At 37.9% G+C, this 19,300-nt stretch overlaps 1 long non-coding RNA gene, 1 other non-coding gene and 1 pseudogene across 2 annotated transcripts; 1 reads left to right on the plus strand and 2 right to left on the minus strand.

Moving 5' to 3' along the window:
* Positions 1–10,067: 10,067 nt before the first annotated feature.
* Positions 10,068–10,174, minus strand: LOC131224449 (small nucleolar RNA R71). The gene has a single exon (XR_009160933.1). It is a non-coding gene; the product is annotated as a small nucleolar RNA R71 (small nucleolar RNA).
* A 4,876-nt stretch (positions 10,175–15,050) lies between these two features.
* LOC131224064 (uncharacterized) lies at positions 15,051–15,897 on the minus strand. The gene is made up of 3 exons (XR_009160814.1): positions 15,607–15,897; positions 15,395–15,439; positions 15,051–15,299 (listed from the first exon to the last, which is right to left on the minus strand). It is a non-coding gene; the product is annotated as an uncharacterized LOC131224064 (long non-coding RNA).
* A 363-nt stretch (positions 15,898–16,260) lies between these two features.
* LOC131224065 (cyclin-T1-3-like) lies at positions 16,261–18,057 on the plus strand (annotated as a pseudogene).
* The last annotated feature ends 1,243 nt before the right edge of the window (positions 18,058–19,300 follow it).

The following is a 19,300-nucleotide window of genomic DNA, read 5'->3' on the forward strand; positions in this document are numbered from 1 at the left end:
TGGAACTAGTTGGGTTGGACTCACCTAAACACTATCGGATATTAGGTAGATGATTCCCACATCCAACAATTTGATCACCTCATTTTTTTACAACTTCCATCATGTTTAGATTGAAACAAATTTGAGGTTGTCTAATTGGTTTGGCGTCCTCATCAAGGTGGATCCGATGGGTGCATATGGAAGAACTTGTACCCTTAATGTCAAAAATGGTCCAACCCATGACTCCTTTGTGGTACCTTAGAACATTCAACAATTTAATCTCTTGATCCTTATCTAAAAATGAAGAGATCACCACATGATGAGTTTAATTTTCACCCAAGTATACATACGTAAACTCATTTGGTAATGGTTTTAAATCAAGCTTTGGATCATTGATTGGTGATGGCAGAGGTCGCATATCTTCGATAAACAAACCCTTACCCTTCTCAACTCGAACCCACGCCCTGGGTGAAGAGTAAGCACTTTTCTAAATCAGAATTTTTCAAGTCCACAAAGGCTATCAATTCCTTAGATAGGTTAGGTTCCGATTCCTCTTCCGCTATCAAGTAGTTCATAAAATTCAGCTTATGGATCTCATTATTATCTATGGGCTGCTTACATAGATTGAAAATATTGAGCTCTAAGGTCATGTTACCAAAAGACAACATCATGCTATTCCTACAATTGATGATTGCATTAGAAGTTGTTAGGAATGGGCGGCCTAAAATAATGAGAACTTGAGCGCTAGCATTTATACATGGTTCAGTATCTAGTACAATAAAATCCATGGGGAAGTAGAATTTCTCCACTTGGACTAACACGTCCTCTAAAATTTCCTTTAGTACCTTAATAGAGCGGTCAGTGAGTTGGAGTATAATCATGGTTGGTTTAAGCTTGCCTAACCCCATTTGTTGGTAAATCGAATAAGGTAGTAAGTCGACACTTGCACCAAATCTAGTATAGCATGTTCAATTTGAAAATTCTCAATAATACAAGGAATAGTGGGACTTCTCGGGTCTTTGTATTTGGGTACGGTCCGTTTTTGAATGATAGTGCTCACTTTCTCAATGAGGAAGGCCTTCTCGTGCATGTTTAATTTCCTCTTTACAGTGCACAAGTCCTTGAGATATTTAGCATATGATGGAATTTGTCTAATGGTATCAAGCAGATGAATATTGACGGTTACCTTTTGGAGCACATCTAACACCTCTTGATATTTCATGGGAACAGTCGAGTTTCGAAGTCTAGATGGGAACAGAACTGGAGGCTCATGTAACTTAGTTTCTTTATTATTTTGTTGTTGTGACTCTTGAACTATAGCCGGTTCATTATTCTCTTGAGACGGTGGCTCATCCTTCGGTATTTCTATCGGTTGCATTATCTTGTTATCGACCTCTTTTCCACTTCTCAAGGTAATGATGGTTTTAACTTGTTCATGATGTAACTCACTTAAATTTGCGTCTCCAATGAAATGTGTATTTCTAGGGTTTGACACATGTTAAGAAGGAAGTGTGCCTTTTTTCCTAACATTTATTTAAGTCTCAATCCTAGCTGCGGTTGTCTTTAATTTATGATTTGATTGGATTAGAGACTGATTCATTTGAGTTTGAGAGCTCATGAATGCGGTCAATGCATCTTTCACAAATGATCGCTTTGGTAGGGGCAAATATGGTGCATTGTTAGGTGCCCCAAAGAAGTTTTTTGTTGAGGCCCTTAAGGTGCATTGGGCACATTAATTTGTGGTCCACTCCTCCAACTATGATTAGGATGGTTACACCAATTTGGATTTTACGTGTTTCTCATTGGTTGCACAACTGGCCTTTGGTAGTTATTTATAGCATTTGCTTGCCCATGCTCATGCATGATATCTTGTACAACTGAGATTGTTGGACAATCTTTTGTGTCATGGTCGGCACCACCACAAATGCTACAAAAATTACTGAAAGAGGTATTTGCTTTAATCGCATCAGCCTTCCTAATTTCCAAGGCTTCGACCTTTTAGCCAACGCAGTGAATTTTACATTAAGGTTGTCTTCCTCTCTTAGGACATATATCCCCGCTTTCTCTCTAAGAATGAGTCTAGTTGGTCCGGTTTAGCAGAGACATCCCATGTCTGAGTATTCTTTGCTAACATGTCTAGAAAATCCCAAGCCTCATTATGATCTTTGTCAAGAAAGGTTCCACCACACATCATATCTATGAACTGACGGGTATCCATGATGAGCTCATTTCGGAATGTATCAATCAAGTGACATGGTTCATAACCATAATGTGGGCAAGTGAGTAGAAGGTTTTTGAAGCACTCCCAAGCTTGGAAAAACAATTTATTCCCCTTTTGGAAAAACGACATGATTTCCTATTTCAGTGCATTTGTTTTGTGCTGGAGAAAGAATTTTTTCAAAAACTCTCCACTTAAAGCTTGCCATGTAGTGATGGTATGAGGTCTTAGAGAGTGAGGCATGCTTTGGCCCGATCCTTTAGAGAAAATGAGTATTGTTATTGTTTACTTGTGATGTTGCAATCACCTCCTCAAAGTCCTTAAGATGTCAGTATGGGCTTTCAGAATCCAAGCCATTAAGTTTAGGAATTAATTGAATCACACCTGGTTTAGAATCAATGTTCCCTGTGTGAGCAGGGAACACAATGCAAGATAGCAAAGTCGATCTCTCAGGGTGTAGATGTTCACGTAAAGTCTGTAGTTGGTTTAACACATTCCTATGAACTTTATTCTCATCCTCAAGAGGAGGATTGCGTTAATTTTTTCTATTTTGGATTAGAGTTGGATCTAATAGATTTGGATTTGCATTATCAATTGGATCTACCATAGAATCCAAGTGGCGTTGACTGCCTTTCCTAAATGAATGATAAAGGCCTGGGACTAGTCCACCTTCGGAGGAGAGTCGATTGTTTTGATCTATACTCTAATGGGACATAAACCATCCGCACCACACAACAAAATCACAACTTCAAATTACAAATATGATACTTAAAGTAAAAACAAAAATTTATCCAACAACCCAAGCGGCAGAGCCGACTATAAGGGTTCAAACCACAAAGCAAAATAAATAAAAAGAAAATAAAACAAATGCAGAAATTAAACTATATTAATCTGGAAAATAGATTTAGCGGATGATCTTTGTGATCAAACAATAACTGTAGGACAACCATAACACTTAGTGATAAAATCCCAAGTAGGAGTAACCTTTTGTCACAATTAGTGCTTGAAAGACCCAACTGAATTTACTTTCAAAGTAACAAAAAATCTATAGAAATTTTGAAAGTTTTAGAAAAGAACTTACTTTAGCTATCTTGTACAAATCTAATCTATCACCATCTCCTTGGCAACGGTGCCAAAAACTTGTATGCTTGCCTCCAAGTGCAAAGGTTTGTAAGTAATATTCTGTGAATACATGGTCGATCCCATAGGGAGATGATTTATGAGAAAGAGAAAATCAAATGCAAAACTAAGTAATGAAAACTAAACAAATGAAATGATTTTGAAAGTTTTGAAGGTATGAAATCTAATTGAATTAAAACAACACCCAAGCTTTAAAGTTTTATACATAGGTTAATAATCCATAAATCATGATGACTTTGATAACACAATTAGGATTCGAGTACTATGGTCGGCCTAATCAGAAAATAAAATAGTTCAAATATTTTTAGTAAATGATATAAGATATTAGAAAATCATGAATTAGCACCATTAACATATATTCTCAAGCACCAGTGATTTTAAGCATCTATATCCATAAGATAATAAATCAAAGAAATGTAGCAGGTTGAGAACATCTCCCATCTAAGAAATCTAATGATCCAGGTTAAGCCTATCCATCAATACGGACCTCACATGATGGAAACATATGAATCTCACATGAGGATAAAAACCTAACCCTAGATAATTGATAACATACATACACCATTCATCTCATCATTAAAAACAATCAATCATTATAATTTATAAAATCATTAAACTAATGTGCTTCCTTTCTAGCTTGGGTTAGAGAGAACTAGAAAAACATAATTAAATTGTAAAATAGAAAAAAAAAATAAGAAAGAAATAAATACAAATAGAAAAGATCTAAAAGAAAAAAAATAATTTATTAAACTTTAATAAAATTAAAAACTCTCTAAAAACCCTAAAACTTGCTCTTGAATGCTTTGAATGATGCGTAGGAATGCCCTGAGAAGCCCTATTTATAAGTGGGGAACTCATTCCTTCAAACTGATTTGAAAAATTCAAAAATCGCCTCAAATTTACGTAATTTGTTAAAATAGACTTTCCAACTGCAAAGGTTCATAACTAGTATCCTGTGAATACAGGGTCGATCCCATAGGGAATATGCCAAGATGTCCTAGAGGGTGGCACCGAAATTAGCTTAGGTGGCAAAGAAATGTCCTGTTTTTCTACTGTTTAACTTGTGTTTTTTCCAATATTTTTTTCATCCTTTGCACTTGGTTTCCTTGGATCTTTGGCATGAGAATTCTCCATTCTTAGTCTCCCAAGATTCCACCTTTGCCTTGGTGATTCTTGAGCAGTAAATCCATGCTTTTAGCATTCTTTTTAATATAAGCTCTCAGCTACATATTGCAACACAAACATACATAAAACATAACATTAAGTAGTATCATGTTCATAAAACCAAGATATAAATGGGGAAAATATGCAATATTTGAGTCTCAACACACTCCCCAACTAGCATTTTGCTAGTCCCGAGTAAAAATATGTGTAAAATAATCTTTCATCTTCAAAGTTCAAAACTTTTTTTAGAAGACAATCTTTTGTACAATCAAGAATGGATGAGTAGAGTCAAGATAAGAAAGTGAGATTTTGAAAACTTAGAGCCAAATCACATAAGCAGTCAATCAAATAGGTTCTTTATCAGCTTTAAAATTATATTGGACATGCTTGAGAGTGTAATTTTTAAAAAAATGGGTTTAAGGAGTGGCTACCATCATATCTAAATATGGCTAAGTGATGAGTGGAAGATAACTTTTAAGACCAATGAGGAGTTGTATGAATGGTTGATCATGCTCTTTGGTCTTTTGAACATGCCCAATATATTCATGAGGTTGATGAACCAAGTTTTAAAGCCGTTCATTAGGCAGTTCGCGGTTGTATACTTTGATGACATCTTGATATATAGTAAAAACGAAGTGAATCATTTGGAACACCTCAAACAGGTCCTTTAAGTGCTTACTGAGAACAAGTTGTATCTCAATCTGAAAAAATGCAGCTTTTTGACTAATAGCATAGTGTTTTTGGGCTTTCTTGTGATATCTACAAGCATCCAGGTGAACGATAAAAATGTAAGAGCCATCAGGGAATGACTAGTTTCGACAAACATCCTTGTAGTGCAAAGTTTTCATGGGTTAACAGCATTCTATCATCTGTTTGTGAAGAATTTCATCACCAATTACAAATTGTATGAAGAATGGACCATTTCAGTGGACTGAATAAGCTGACAAGAGCTTCGCTGAAATCAAACATAAATTGTTCACAACCCTAGTTTGCATACTTCCTAGCTTCGACAAATTGTATGATGTCAAATGCGATGTTTCCTATATTGGGGTTGGGGAAGTTTTGTTACAAGAAGGCAGGTCAGTAGTCTTCTACAGTGAGAAGCTCAGTGATGCATACAAAAGGTCGTGACATATGAGCTTAAAATATATGCAGTGGTCCAAGCATTGTGACATTAGAGACATTACTTAATTCAAAGGGAGTTCATTATTTATACAGATCATCAAGCAGTCAAATTTATTAATAGCCAAGCTAACATAAATCGTGTGCATGCTAGATGGATTTTATTTTTGTAAGAATTCACATTTATGCTAAAGTATTAGTTTGAGCAACAAACAAGGTGACTGGTGCACTTAGTCGACGTGCAACCTTGTTAGTCACCATGAGCAATGAGGTTGTCGGGTTTGAATGTCTCAAAGACTTATATGCCAACGACGATGACTTCAAGGACGCATGGATTAGATGCCGCGAAGGTCAGCCCAACGACCTCCATATTTAGGATGTATTTCTCTTAAAAGGAAATTAGTTATGCATTCCCCGAAATTCGTTGCGAGACCATATCATCCAAGAGCTACATGGATGTGCCCTCGGCGGTCATCTAGGGTAAGACAAGATAATAACTCTCCCGAAAGAATGTTATTATTGGCCATAACTGAAATAAGATATGGAGAAAGCAATGTAATGGTGTCACACGTGTCAGGCATTCAAGGGGCGGTCACAAAACATTGGATTATTTATGTAAGACCCATATCCTAGCCTGTACCATTCCGTATGCTTCTGTGGTCCTCTCGATCGAATTCCGGCAACCCGCCATCTGTAACCGGTGTTTGCACGCGATCGAAAATTTTATGAGCCCGGTTTTCGAGTTTGGGGCGTGACAATTTACTTAATTACCTATCCCTGATAGCCCTTGGGAGGATTTATCTATGGCGTTTATGATAGGTCTCTCATAGACCCAACATGAGGTGGATTCAATGTTCATCGTGGTCAAAAAATTTCCAAGATGGCTCATTTCATACTGTGTAAGAAAACTCTCGATGTTACGCACTTTGTAAATCCATTTTTTCGAGAAGTTATCCGGCTATATGGGGTCCCAAAATCTATCACCTCAAATCGTGACAATAAGTTGCTCGATCACTTTTGGAGGACTTTGTAGCGATGATTTAACACCAAGTTACAGTTTAACAGTGCATATAATCCGCAAATTGATGGGTAGACCGAGGTAGTGAATCATACACTTAGAAATACACTTGAAAACCTTATATGATGCATTTTGTTGAGGGTCAAATATTGCATATTAGACCCTAGTTACTACCTGATTTTATGAACATGATACTGTTTAATGTCTTATTTTAATCGTGTTTACATTGAAAGGTGAATTTAGGAGCTTGGTCTGAAAATGGACACTAAAGGCATGAATTTGATGCTCACAAGTCACCAAGGCAAGAGACGAATCTTAGGGGACTGAGATCGAAGAATTTACACGCCAAAGATCCGAGAAAATCAAGTGATCAATGATAAAGAGGCTTGAAAGTCATCCTGAATGTAAAATCACAGGGTTCCCACTATCCATTTGGCTCAAAGCTTTATATCCTGCCTTAGGACCCTAAATTAATCGTACACGTCGAATTTCAGCCATTTGATCCTTGTGGAAGTGGCCCAACGGACAGATCAACACATAAATCATCGATCTGGGGCCCACCTGATATCTAGATATGCTTCAATTTTGGTCTCAACCCCTTAAACTGGGTGTCAAAACGGATGAACGGAGCGGATTTCTCATATACATCACAGTGGACCCCACATATGGTGTGCGAGTGCACAGGCGGTGCACTCTCACACCACACTGGACTAAGAGTCAACACTTAGCTGACCCAACCTTTCTTCACAAAGCAGCCAGCGGACGGATGCTGTCCGACCGGGCATGCTTAGTGGGCCACCATCTTGGCCCCATTGGATGATCTGGACCATCCATTTGCTCTGAAGGGTGGTCACGACCCTAGCCATGGTGACCTTTCAGCCCCATGCACACGTACACATGTGGATCGCTGGAAAACGCAGGATGAATGGCGAGGTGATTTGATACAGTGGACTGCATCAAAACTTGACCAAAACCACTATTTTTTATTCGCTGATCATCTCATCGCAAGACAATTTGCACCATACACACAGGCGTGAAATCTGGACTTCCGGGGAGTTGTACGCGCATGATCATGGTCGGATGGTTGATCCAAACTATACAGAATCTTCAAAGGGGGGGTGTTTACCCCAACCATGGAGTCAAAACATGTTTTGTGGACGCGTTTTGGCCAAAATTTTCACTTAAACGCAACTAACTTTGTGTTTTCACGGCTGCGCATGCATGTGTTGCATAAAGATGTTCCAACACCTTCTCAACCTACCTCCCAACCACAACACCACCCCTGGTGCCTATATAAAGGAGAAGATAAGAGAAAGAAAGCCATCTTTTGGACTTGGAGCAGAGAGAGAGAGAGAGAGAGAGAGAGAGAGAGAGAGAGAGGACGACCGGCTTTAAGGAGTTTGTCTCCTTCTTCTTCAGTTTTCTTCCTTTCCTATATTACTTTTCTTTGAGTTTTCCTTAACAGATGTTAGCTTCATCATGTCTATAATATGCTAAACCTCCTAGCTACAGCTAAGAAGTGAAGCTTGTAGTGTGATGGGAGACTTTTCTTTATGCCTCTCATTCATGTTTAAGTTGAACTGATTTTGATTATAGTTTGATTATAAGGAATGCTTTTAGTTTTTAATGGTTTGTTGTGACTTAAATTACAATAGATCTGCGATAGCTTTGAGCATGTTCTTTTCATTATTATGATTATGAAGTTAGGAGGCCCTGTTGTTCACCATCGTATCCTGGACATGGTTGGATGATGAAATCCTTCCTAATATTTATAACTCTCTCAGATTAGATGTGGATTGGTTAAATTCTGTTATTTGCTTTGTCTCATAGGCATGGTTTTGTGATGGAATCAATTCTAATTCTCATACCTCTCATCCATTGATAACTAGATCAAAGGAAGTTCATAGTTGATTTTAATGAATTATCTTCCTACTAGATGAAAATAGGACTCTGATTCCAGTTGTGTTATTGAATCAAGCATAGATCTCCCTGATTGTTACAAGTGGATCCTTGGCACCCTAGTTTCTCACCTTTGAATTTTACAAGTTTTAGTTTAATATTTCACCATTATTTTTTTAAAATTTTCTTATTTAGATTACATCTTAGTCTAGTTCTAATTCAAGTTACTTTCAGAATACGTAAAAGGTTCAGTCCCTGTGGATTCGACCTCGATCTTACTGAGATTATTACTATACATCGCAGCCCTACACCTGGGGTTGTGAACAAGTTTTTGGCGCCGTTGCTAGAGATTGACGGTTACGTTTTTATGAGATTAATTAGTTTTAGAATTAAGTGAAGATTATGGTTTTTCTAGTTTTTAATTCTAGGTTTAGGTTTTTCTATTTGATTTCTAGAAACTAACCTAACTTTCCTATTTTGTAGGACCCTGATATAGGCTTTCTAAATTGGTAATCTCTTTCTTTTTTTTCTATCTTTCTATTTTTAGGATCTTTTTTATTTTTAGAAACTAACCTACTTTTTAATTTAGGTTTAGAACTTTCCTAATCTGTTTTAGAAACTTTTTATTTTTAGAAGTTTTCCCTTTTTAGAAACTAGTGTACTTTCTATTTTTTTTAAGAACTTTCTAATTTTAAAAGCTGACTTGTTTTATTTTGTAGGTTTTTAACTTAGAAACTTCTTTCCAACTCTTTTTTTTTTCTTTGTTTTGTTTTTTTGTTACACCCGGATCCATAGCTCAACTGGCAGACTAAGTGGAGATACCTCATTTCAACACTTGAGGTCTTGATATCAATCCCTAGGGGGGGTGGCTAACGTGGAGTGTGTTTACTGACATGGGTGAGCTAACCCAAAAAAAGAAAAGAGATTAGAATCTGAATTGAGGGCTTCGAGTGTTTCATGCCCAAGTGGGTCCGTGACAACACTCGACGTCTCTTGACTGAAGGAGGATTAGTTGAGGGGTTGACTATCCATCGCAGGATTAGACACTGCTCGAGATCCCTATAGTTAATTAAGGTTATGGTCACAAATCAACTGGCCAACCAACCAGAAGGACAACTGCAACCTAGGGTTGAGGAAGTCCAGGATGAGAATGAGGTGCATCAAGCACCCCCACCTCGTACTTTACGAGATTATTTACAACCGGCAAGGGAGAGTACGCCCTCATGCATGGTTTTTCTAGAGAATGCAGGACACATGGATATCAAGCCAGGGGTGATCCAACTCCTTAAATTTCATGGGCTTGAGTTAGAAAATCCATATTTACACCTAAAAGAGTTTAATGAGATCATAACCACTTTATATTTTCCAAACGTGTTTAAGGACATAGTTAGGCTGAAACTCTTTCCCTTTTCCTTGAAAGAGAAAGTTAAGACGTGGTTGCATTAACTATGTCCTAGATCTATTGGCACATGGAATAATATGATAAAGGAGTTTATAAAGAAATTCTTTCTACATCATAAAATGAACACCCTTAGAAAGTCAATCATGAACTTTGCCCAAAAGGAGGACGAAACATTCTTCCAATGTTGGGAGCAGTTCAAGGATCTTGTCAATTCATGCCCACAACATGGTTTTGAAACGTGGCGCATTACACACTTTTTCTATGATGGACGGACATCTTTTATGTGTCAATTGGTTGAGACAATGTGCAATGGGGAAGTCATGAATAAAAATGTCAATGATGTATGGGATTATTTGGATAGACTTGCTAAAAACGCACAATCATGGGACACTTACCCAAAATCAAACACCACTTTTAGGCCGACTCAATCTAAGGAGGGGTGGAATGTATCTCTTGAAAGAGGATGATGATATCAATTCTAAAGTGACTAATCTCATAAGAAAATTTGAAGCCATGGAATTAAAGAAGGATAAGGTTAATGAAACTATTTGCGGTATTTGTGATTGCAACATTCACACAACTGAAAATTGTCCAACAATACCTGCCTTTCGAGGGGTACTGAATGAGGAATCTAATGTTGTGAACAATTATCAAAGACCTTTCAATGGACCTACCTCCAATATATATAATCTTAATAGGAGAAATCATCCAAATCTCAGTTGGATGAATAGAAAATTACTACTCCTCAAAGTTTCTTTAATCAAATTCCAAATCAAGTGAAACCTCAAGAGGATCCGGTTCTAAAACATATTCAAAACCAAGAGCTTATCACTCAAGGTATATTGCAAACCCTTTAAGACATTTCAAAGGCTATACAAGGGCGTGAGACAAAAAAATTCAATTGGGGAAAAAGGGATTCTTTCAGCCCAGCCTTTTCCCAATCTCAAACCACAATATAAGATAAGTGATCCAAGCTCTTCAAATCAGATGGAGCAAGATAAGTCTATCTCCACTCTTAGGAGTGAGAAAATAATTGACAAATCTATTCCAATAAGGGCAGAAAAGCCTAAGGACCTGAAAGAGGACAACGATGATAGACCTAATACTGCTCCACAAGAATTGGAACCGGAACTTCAAGGCATGCCGATTGTCCCATTCCCCCAATGGTTGGTTGCACCAAAACCTCTGTCTAACTCTTAGGATATTCTAAAAGTGTTGAAACAAGTGAAGGTCAATATTCCACTACTTGATGTCATTAAACAAATACCTTCATATGCCAAATTTCTAAAAGACTTGTGTACAACCAAAAGATGAAAATATATTCAAAAGAAAGTTTTCTTGACTGAGAAAGTGAGTACCATCCTAAAGTAAGATGTGCCACATAAATTTAAAGATCCCGGTAGCCCAACCATCCCTTGTGTAATCGGAAACTACCGAATTGAGCACGCACTTCTTGACTTAGGAGTGAGCGTAAATTTGATTCCGTACTCTGTGTACAAACAGTTAGGTTTGGGTGAATTAAAACCCACCTTAACCACATTATAACTCGCTAATCACTTTGTTCGTGTACCGAGAGGGATAATTGAGGATGTGTTGGTCCAAGTTGACAGATTCTACTACCCTGTAGATTTTATCGTCATGGATACTGAACTCATCAATAACATGAGCACTCGGATTCCTATAATTCTTTATCGCCCATTCCTTGCCACTTAAATGCAATCATTAATTGCAGGAATGGAGTCATGAGTATGTCTTTCGAGAATATGATATTGAAGTTAAACATCTTTTTCAACACAGGCAGATAGTTAGAGGATGATGACGATTTCCACGACATTAACATGATCGACTCTTTCGTGGAAGATGGAACACCCTTGACCTTATCCGCTGATCCTCTAAAGACTTGCCTAGCCCACTCCCATCATTTTGATGATGACATGATTAGGGAGATGTGTGTCATGCTTGATACTGCGTCGGTACTTGAAGTTAACCAGTGGAGGCTACAATTTGAAGAGTTGCCCTAAATCGATGTAGTGCCTCTACCGTCTAGCCTAAAGGCACCGAAGCTTGACCTAAAACCGTTGCCTTCTGATTTGAAATATGTTTATTTAGGTCAAGATGAGACATACCAGGTGGTGATTTCTTCCTACCTTGAGCAAGAACAGGAGAGTATGCTCATATCTACTCTCATTAAGTATAAGGGAGCCCTTGGATGGACGATTGCAGACCTTAAGGGAATTGATCCTTCGATTTGTACTCACTGTATTTATCTTGAGGATAATGCGAAGACCTCTCGGCAATCACAACGTAGACTAAATCCAAACATGAAGGAAGTGGTTAAGGCCAAAGTTCTTAAACTATTGGATGTAGGTATCATGTACCCAATATCTAATAGCCAATGGGTGAGTCCAACTCAGGTGGTTCCTAAGAAGTCCGGAATCACCATCGTAGCCAATGCCAATAATGAACTCATGCCAACTAGAGTTACTACTGGTTAGAGAATGTGCATTGACTATGGGAAATTGAATACCGTCGAGAGGAATGACCACTTTCATCTGCCCTTCATTGATCAAATTTTAGAAAGGTTAGCTAGTCATTCATATTAATGTTTCCTTGATAGATATTCGGGCTATAATCAGATAGAAATATCCCTTAAAGATTAGGAAAAGACCACATTCACATGTCCCTTTGGCACCTTTGCTTACCGAAGGATGCCATTTGGATTGTGTAATGCCTCCGCCACTTTTCAGCAATGTATGTTAAGTATTTTTTCTGACATGGTGGGGCAATATCTAGAGGTCTTCATGGACGACTTCTTTATCTTTGGTCCATCTTTCAGTGATTGCTTGGAAAATCTTAAATGTATGCTGAAAAGATGTGAAGAAAAGAATTTGGTACTCAATTGGGAGAAGTATCATTTCGTGGTTCGTAAGAGAATAGTCCTTGGACATAACATTTCGTCCTAGGGAAAGGAGGTAGATAAAGCTAAAATTAATCTTATCTCTACCTTAGCCCCACCCAAAAGCATACGAGACATGTGATCCTTCTTAGGACACTCCAGATTTTACAAAAGATTCATAAAGTACTTCAGTCTCCTTTCTCATCCTTTATGCAATCTACTTCAAAAGGATACACCATACGAGTAAATTGAGCAATGCCAGGAAGCTTTTACTAAGCTTAAGGGTATGTTGACTACTGCACCTATCATATAGCCACCTGACTAGAGCCTTCCTTTTGAACTTATGTGTGACGCGTTTGACTATGCTCTTGGGGTGCTTTTAGGTCAGAGAAAAGAAAAAAAGCCCTACATTATCCATTACGCAAGTAGAACTCTAAATCCTGCCCAAGTGAACTACTCAACCACGGAAAAGGAACTCTTGGCCGTAGTGTTCGCTTTGGATAAATTTAGGTCATACTTGATCAGATTTAAGATCATCGTTTACACAGATCATGCGGCGCTTAAGTATCTTCTTTCTAAGAACGATGCTAAGCCCTGCTTAATAAAATGGATCCTTCTACTCCAAGAATTTGATTTAGAAAATAAATGATAAAAAGGGAGTAGAGAACGTAGTGGCTGACCATCTTTCCCGCCTTAATTCTTCTGATTCCCTTGAGATGACACATATTAATAAAATGTTCCCTGACGAACAATTGTTCAAAGTCTCTCATTCACCTTGGTTCGCTGATATTGTCAATTACCTTGCCACAGGTTTCACATCGACACATTGGACTGCACAGGATAAGAAGAAAATTTTCACTGAGGTGCGCAAATTCTTCTGAGATGATCCATATTTGTTTAAATATTGTCCAAACCAAATTTTAAGGAGATGTGTGCCAGACGATGAACATCAGAGTGTCATCTCCTTCTATCACTCACAGGCCTACGGTGGTCACTTTTCTGCTAAAAAGACCACGACTAAAATTCTGCAGTGTGGCTTTTACTGGCCCACTATGTTTAGGGAAAGTTATGAATTTTGCAAGGCTTGTGAGCGCTGTCAAAAGTTGGGAGTATTGTCCCATCAAAATATGATGCCCTTGAACACCATCCTTATCATAGAAGCATTTGATTACTGGGGCATCTATTTCCTAGGACCATTCACCTAATTCTTTGGAAATCTATATATTTTGCTCACCGTAGATTATGTCACTAAATGGGTCGAAGCGATTCCGTGTCGGAACAATGACTATCGCATGGTCATTAAATTCTTAAAAGAGAACATCCTTTCCTGGTTAGGAATAACTCGAGCCATCATTAGTGATGGAGACTCACATTTTTGTAATAGACCATTCAAGAATTTAATGAAGAAATATGGTATTTCCCATAATGTGAGCACTCCATACCACCCACAAACAAGTGAGCAAGCTGAGATTTTCAATAGGGAGATCAAACATATCTTGGAAAAGATGGTTAACCCTGACCATAAAGATTGGTCAATCCAATTGACCGATACTTTAAGGGCTTACCGTACTGCATTTAAGATCCCTATTGCAATGTCTCCCTTTAAACTTGTCTATGGGAAGGCCTGCCACTTGCCTGTGGAGTTGAAACATAGAGCCTACTGGGCAATCAAAAATTTGAATTTTAATCTGGACAACGCTGGCTCGCTACGCAAACTTCAATTAAATGAAGTTGAAGAAATTTGTAATGATGGATATAAGAACATGAAAATTTACAAGGACAGGATGAAGGTGTTTCATGACCAATACATTCTTCGAAAATTATTCACACTAAGTCAAGAGGTCCTCTTGTACAATTAAGACAATAGCTACAGATTAAAGCCGTAGTAATACTTTCCATAGCTCTAAAGTATATACAGCTACGGATTATATCTTTAGCTAAAAGTAGAACAAGAACCGTAACAATAAGCTGAAATTAGAAGTAGCTACGGTTTCCAGATAAAGGGCTACGGTTAATAGCCGTAGCAACTGCCTATTTTTTTAAAAAAATAATTAAAGAAAATATAATAATGACATCTCTTACCATTGTAGTACATGACCTGATAGATCAATTCATATAAAAGCTAATATAGATAAATACTTCATGGCTAAATTATTTATTCAATCAAATATAATCATTCATTCATTCAATCAATCAAATACAATCATTCATTTTAATCCATTGACAAAAGTGCAATACCAAGATAATAGTTATATGTCTAATTAAAGTTCTCATTGACAGCAAGATCCAATGCCTTCTCGCAGCCAAATAGCTTCTCAACAATCGCAAGCGACAACTCCATAGATGTGCCTCTACTGATTATCAATTTTCCATCAACTAACACCCTATTCTCAGCTTCGCTTTGATCCAAAAGCTTACTGCACATGGTTGACCACCTCACGAACCGCGCATTGCTTTCATACTACAAAACCAAACTTCATCAACATACAGTAAGTGTGCAACAGTTATGCTAAAATGAAAAATATCAAAGACAATCCATATGTCAACAATATATACCTTCAGGTTGCTCAACATTTTCACAGTAGCAGGATTAAAATATAACTCCATAGAAGGAAATTTAGGTAATTAGATAGTAGGCAAAAAAGAAAAAGAAATAGGTAAGAAGCAGGACTAGGAGCCAGAGTCCAATGCACAGAATACTCCGGTAGGTAGCGATGTTTTTCTTTCACCCTGACCGGGAATTAGAAAGCAGGTGGTTCTAAATTTACTTGATTGGGAACTAGAGAGCTAGGTTGGACATTCCTCAGATGGTAATTCCCTTGCAGGGACAACCGGCAACTCGCATTTCACAACCTGCAGTAGAAACTATAATTAACAAAGATAAAATTGGAGCAGTTAAAATAATTCTACAGCAAGATTCATGCATTCTCGTTTCTAAATGAGACTCTGTTCCTAGATATCCAACCATCCATTAGTGGTGGATGGGAATCATGTACACAACCAAGTTTCAACTTGGGTCACATGTACGATAGGTGGCTAAGATGTTCCAAACTAAGAGATTTTCCTGTGCCAAACAGAGAGAGAGAGAGAGAGAGAGTGTGTGTGTGTGTGTGTGTGTGTGTGTGTGTTCGTCTCCGGCTCTTTGGTTGAGCTGGTAGAAACCGGTCTGTCCAGGGTTCGATTCCTTGTTGGTATAAAGAAAGGAATAAAAAGGGGAAAAAGAAGAAGACGAAGACATCGATCAATCTACACATTATAGGGTTCGTTCGAGCTGCTGCTATGAGAAAACCAAAGGCAAGGCGAATGGTTGTTTCATGGACAGGAAATTACTCATGTATTAACAAATTCTTCAATTATAAAGATATGCTATATCGAGATGAGGCATCTTTTAGCATTATCCTAATTTGAAGTACAACATCGATATGGCTTGACCATTACCAGGAGACCCTTCCAATCATGGGATGGTGGAAAGCGGACCATACAACTTTTCTCATGATAAGTTGGATGAACTTGATCTTTCTAGTTCTAATTGGTATTTATCCCAGAAGGAGATCGAAAAAAATTCCCCATCTAGAAAAGATGACATTGATTTGAAGAGAGAGACATATTTTTGTAAATCATACTGCACTTTTCTGCAGGATTTGGGCATGAGGCTTAATTAAAGTACCTCAAGTAACAATAGCTAAGGTAATTATATTTTGTCATCATTTTTTCCTTTTCCAATCTCACGCAAAGAATGATAGGAGAACGATTGCAACAGTGTGCATGTTTCTTGCTGGGAAGGTTGAAGAAACTCCTAGGCCACTGAAAGATGTCATTCTTGTCTCGTATGAAATGATTAATAAAAAGGACCCTGCTACTGTCCAAAGAATCAAACAGAAGGAAGTATACGAACAACAAAAGGAGCATATTTTTCTTGGGGAGAGGGTTGTACTTACTACTCTTGGCTTCGACCTCAATGTGCACCACCCATATAAGCCCCTTGTCGAAGCAATAAACAAATTCAGGGTTGGGCAGAATGCCCTTGCTCAAGTTGCATGGAATTTTGTCAATGATGGGCTGCGGACATCACTCTGCTTGCAATTTAAACCCCATCATATTGAAGTCGGTGCCATATTCCTTGCTGCTAAGTTTCTCAAAGTAAAGCTTCCATTGGATGGCGAGAAGGTCTGGTGGCAAGAATTTGATGTTACCCCACAACAGTTAGAAGAGGTAAGCAATCAAATGTTGGAACTGTATGAACAAAACTGTATAGTGCCACCTTCCCATGGGAGTGCAAGTGAAGGGTCGAATCACCATCAAGGCACAATGATGAAGACTACAGCCATTGTTGAGGACCTTCTCTCAATAAACAGTTATTCTCCGACTGTTGCAGAGCAGCGACTCTCAAGCAAGGAGGCCCAACTGTATCATCAGTTTGAATGGAGCCAGACCAATCATCTACAGACAATCATCAAAGCATGCCTCAAAGAAGTAATCAAAACCAAAGTAATGACTATGGAAGCACAGAGACTAGGGGTGACTACAAGGTAGTAGATAGCAGTGGTGGAAGTTGGGACCAGCGACATCATGAACCAGATCAATTTCCTTATGGCAGTGGCAAGGAAAGCATCACTGAAGCCTTGAACAGATCCAAGAATGTTACTGGTTCAGATTTAGAAAGGAATGAGACTACTGCCAAAGCAAGGGAATGGAAGGATGAAGGGTTGTTGCACAAGGTCTCTAGCAACATGGGTGGTCAGAGTTCTTCCTATGGTGAAGGGCTGAAAGGTTGTTGTCCGCTAGATGCCGTCAAAAAGATTGACAAGGAGAAGGTGAAGGCAGCACTGGAGAAGCGAAGGAAATACCGAGCTGACGGGACCAGGAAGGCAGACTTGATGGATGAGTATGATATCATTGAGAGAGAGCTAGAAAATGGTTTGGAATTGGCTGCCGAAGATGAGAAAGTAAGGCAGGAGAGGAGGCAGAGCTGGTCCAATAATAATAAACAATAGCCTTTGTACAGGTTGGAACCTGATACCGTTGCCCCTAATCCTAGAAAGGTGCATGACAATTTTGGTGGAGGAGATAATCATTTCCTTTCGATCGAACAACAAACAATCTACCAAATAGGGCTAAAACTAAACAAAGAACAAACTTGACTTAAATGTCAGGGTGCATTTGGAAGCTTCACTTAAAAGCTCCAATTGCAATTTGGGGCAGCAATAGAGCGTAAAAGAAATCTGACTTGAAAGGTCACCATCACTTAGTATCACTTGCATTGAATGCACCATCATCACACTTCTAATTGCTAGATATGAATCATATGATATGAGAAAGCAGTGACATTAACAATATATTAGTGAATGGAGGTGCATTTCAAGTTTTGAATTCTCAATGAGTGGAATGGCCATTTTCCCAAATGGGCATTGTGCTGATTTCTTCTATTAGAAGACACAAGATCACCTACCATTTTGGGCTAGTTTCATGGACTACATCTAATTTGGTCTAGCATTGTCTATCACCTCTTTTCACACATCTAATTTGGTCTAGCTTTCTCAAGCTCGGAATTTATCATGTAACCACGAGCAAAATCACCTCTATAACAGAAACAAGTACCTTCTTCATAATCCATTATTATTTGGCTACGATTTGCAAGACATAAAATGAAAGAGTCAAAATGCATAATACAAACTAAATCTCCCTAGACGTACTGAACTGGAGAATGGTTCACCTCAAACAAATGACGCTTGAAAAGCCAATTATTAGAATTCACAGAACTTGCCGAATATGAAAGGCATCCAAATGACAAGTATTAGAACCAAGGTTCTGATTATCGGTTATGGGAGACATCACCCTGACCCAAAATTGATAGGATAGGGGCCTGTGTCTTACTTATTTAGCCTAAAAATTACACAAAAAAATATATATATGATAAGAAAGTCTAAGTCTTGGTCATGCATTTGATGGCATATTGGACCATTGATTGGTAAGAGTGATTTCTGTTGACCTGACTTAATGAAAGTTGAGTTTTTGTCTTTTTGAGCCTTTGACTTCTAAATTGCTGTTAAAGCATTTTTTTTTATAGGTAACATGGTATTAAAGCATTTGAGAAATAGAAATTCATTAGTTTGTTGTCAATTCTCCCTTTACTAGGTTTTGTTACATATTTTAAGTTTTTAATCGAACATAATGGAAAGTTGGCAACCACCAAAGACTATCCAGAATTAAAATATGCATTATTAGATTACAAACACAAATATCGTAAATAAAATGTAATGAATAATATACTATTATAGTAATGATATGCATGTAACCCACTTACTTGAGATGAGGCTTAGATGAGGACCATATGTATGTAACCCAACTTGATCCAAGACCACAACAAAAAGGGTCATCCCCAAAAGCATATCGTAGATGCTATTTTACTTTATTAAAAAACGCAATTTATCTGTTCAATATGCGTGAACGTAATTGTTCAAA

The sequence above is a fragment of the Magnolia sinica genome, chromosome 13 (genome assembly GCF_029962835.1).
Source record: "Magnolia sinica isolate HGM2019 chromosome 13, MsV1, whole genome shotgun sequence".
NCBI classification, from domain to species: domain Eukaryota; kingdom Viridiplantae; phylum Streptophyta; class Magnoliopsida; order Magnoliales; family Magnoliaceae; genus Magnolia; species Magnolia sinica.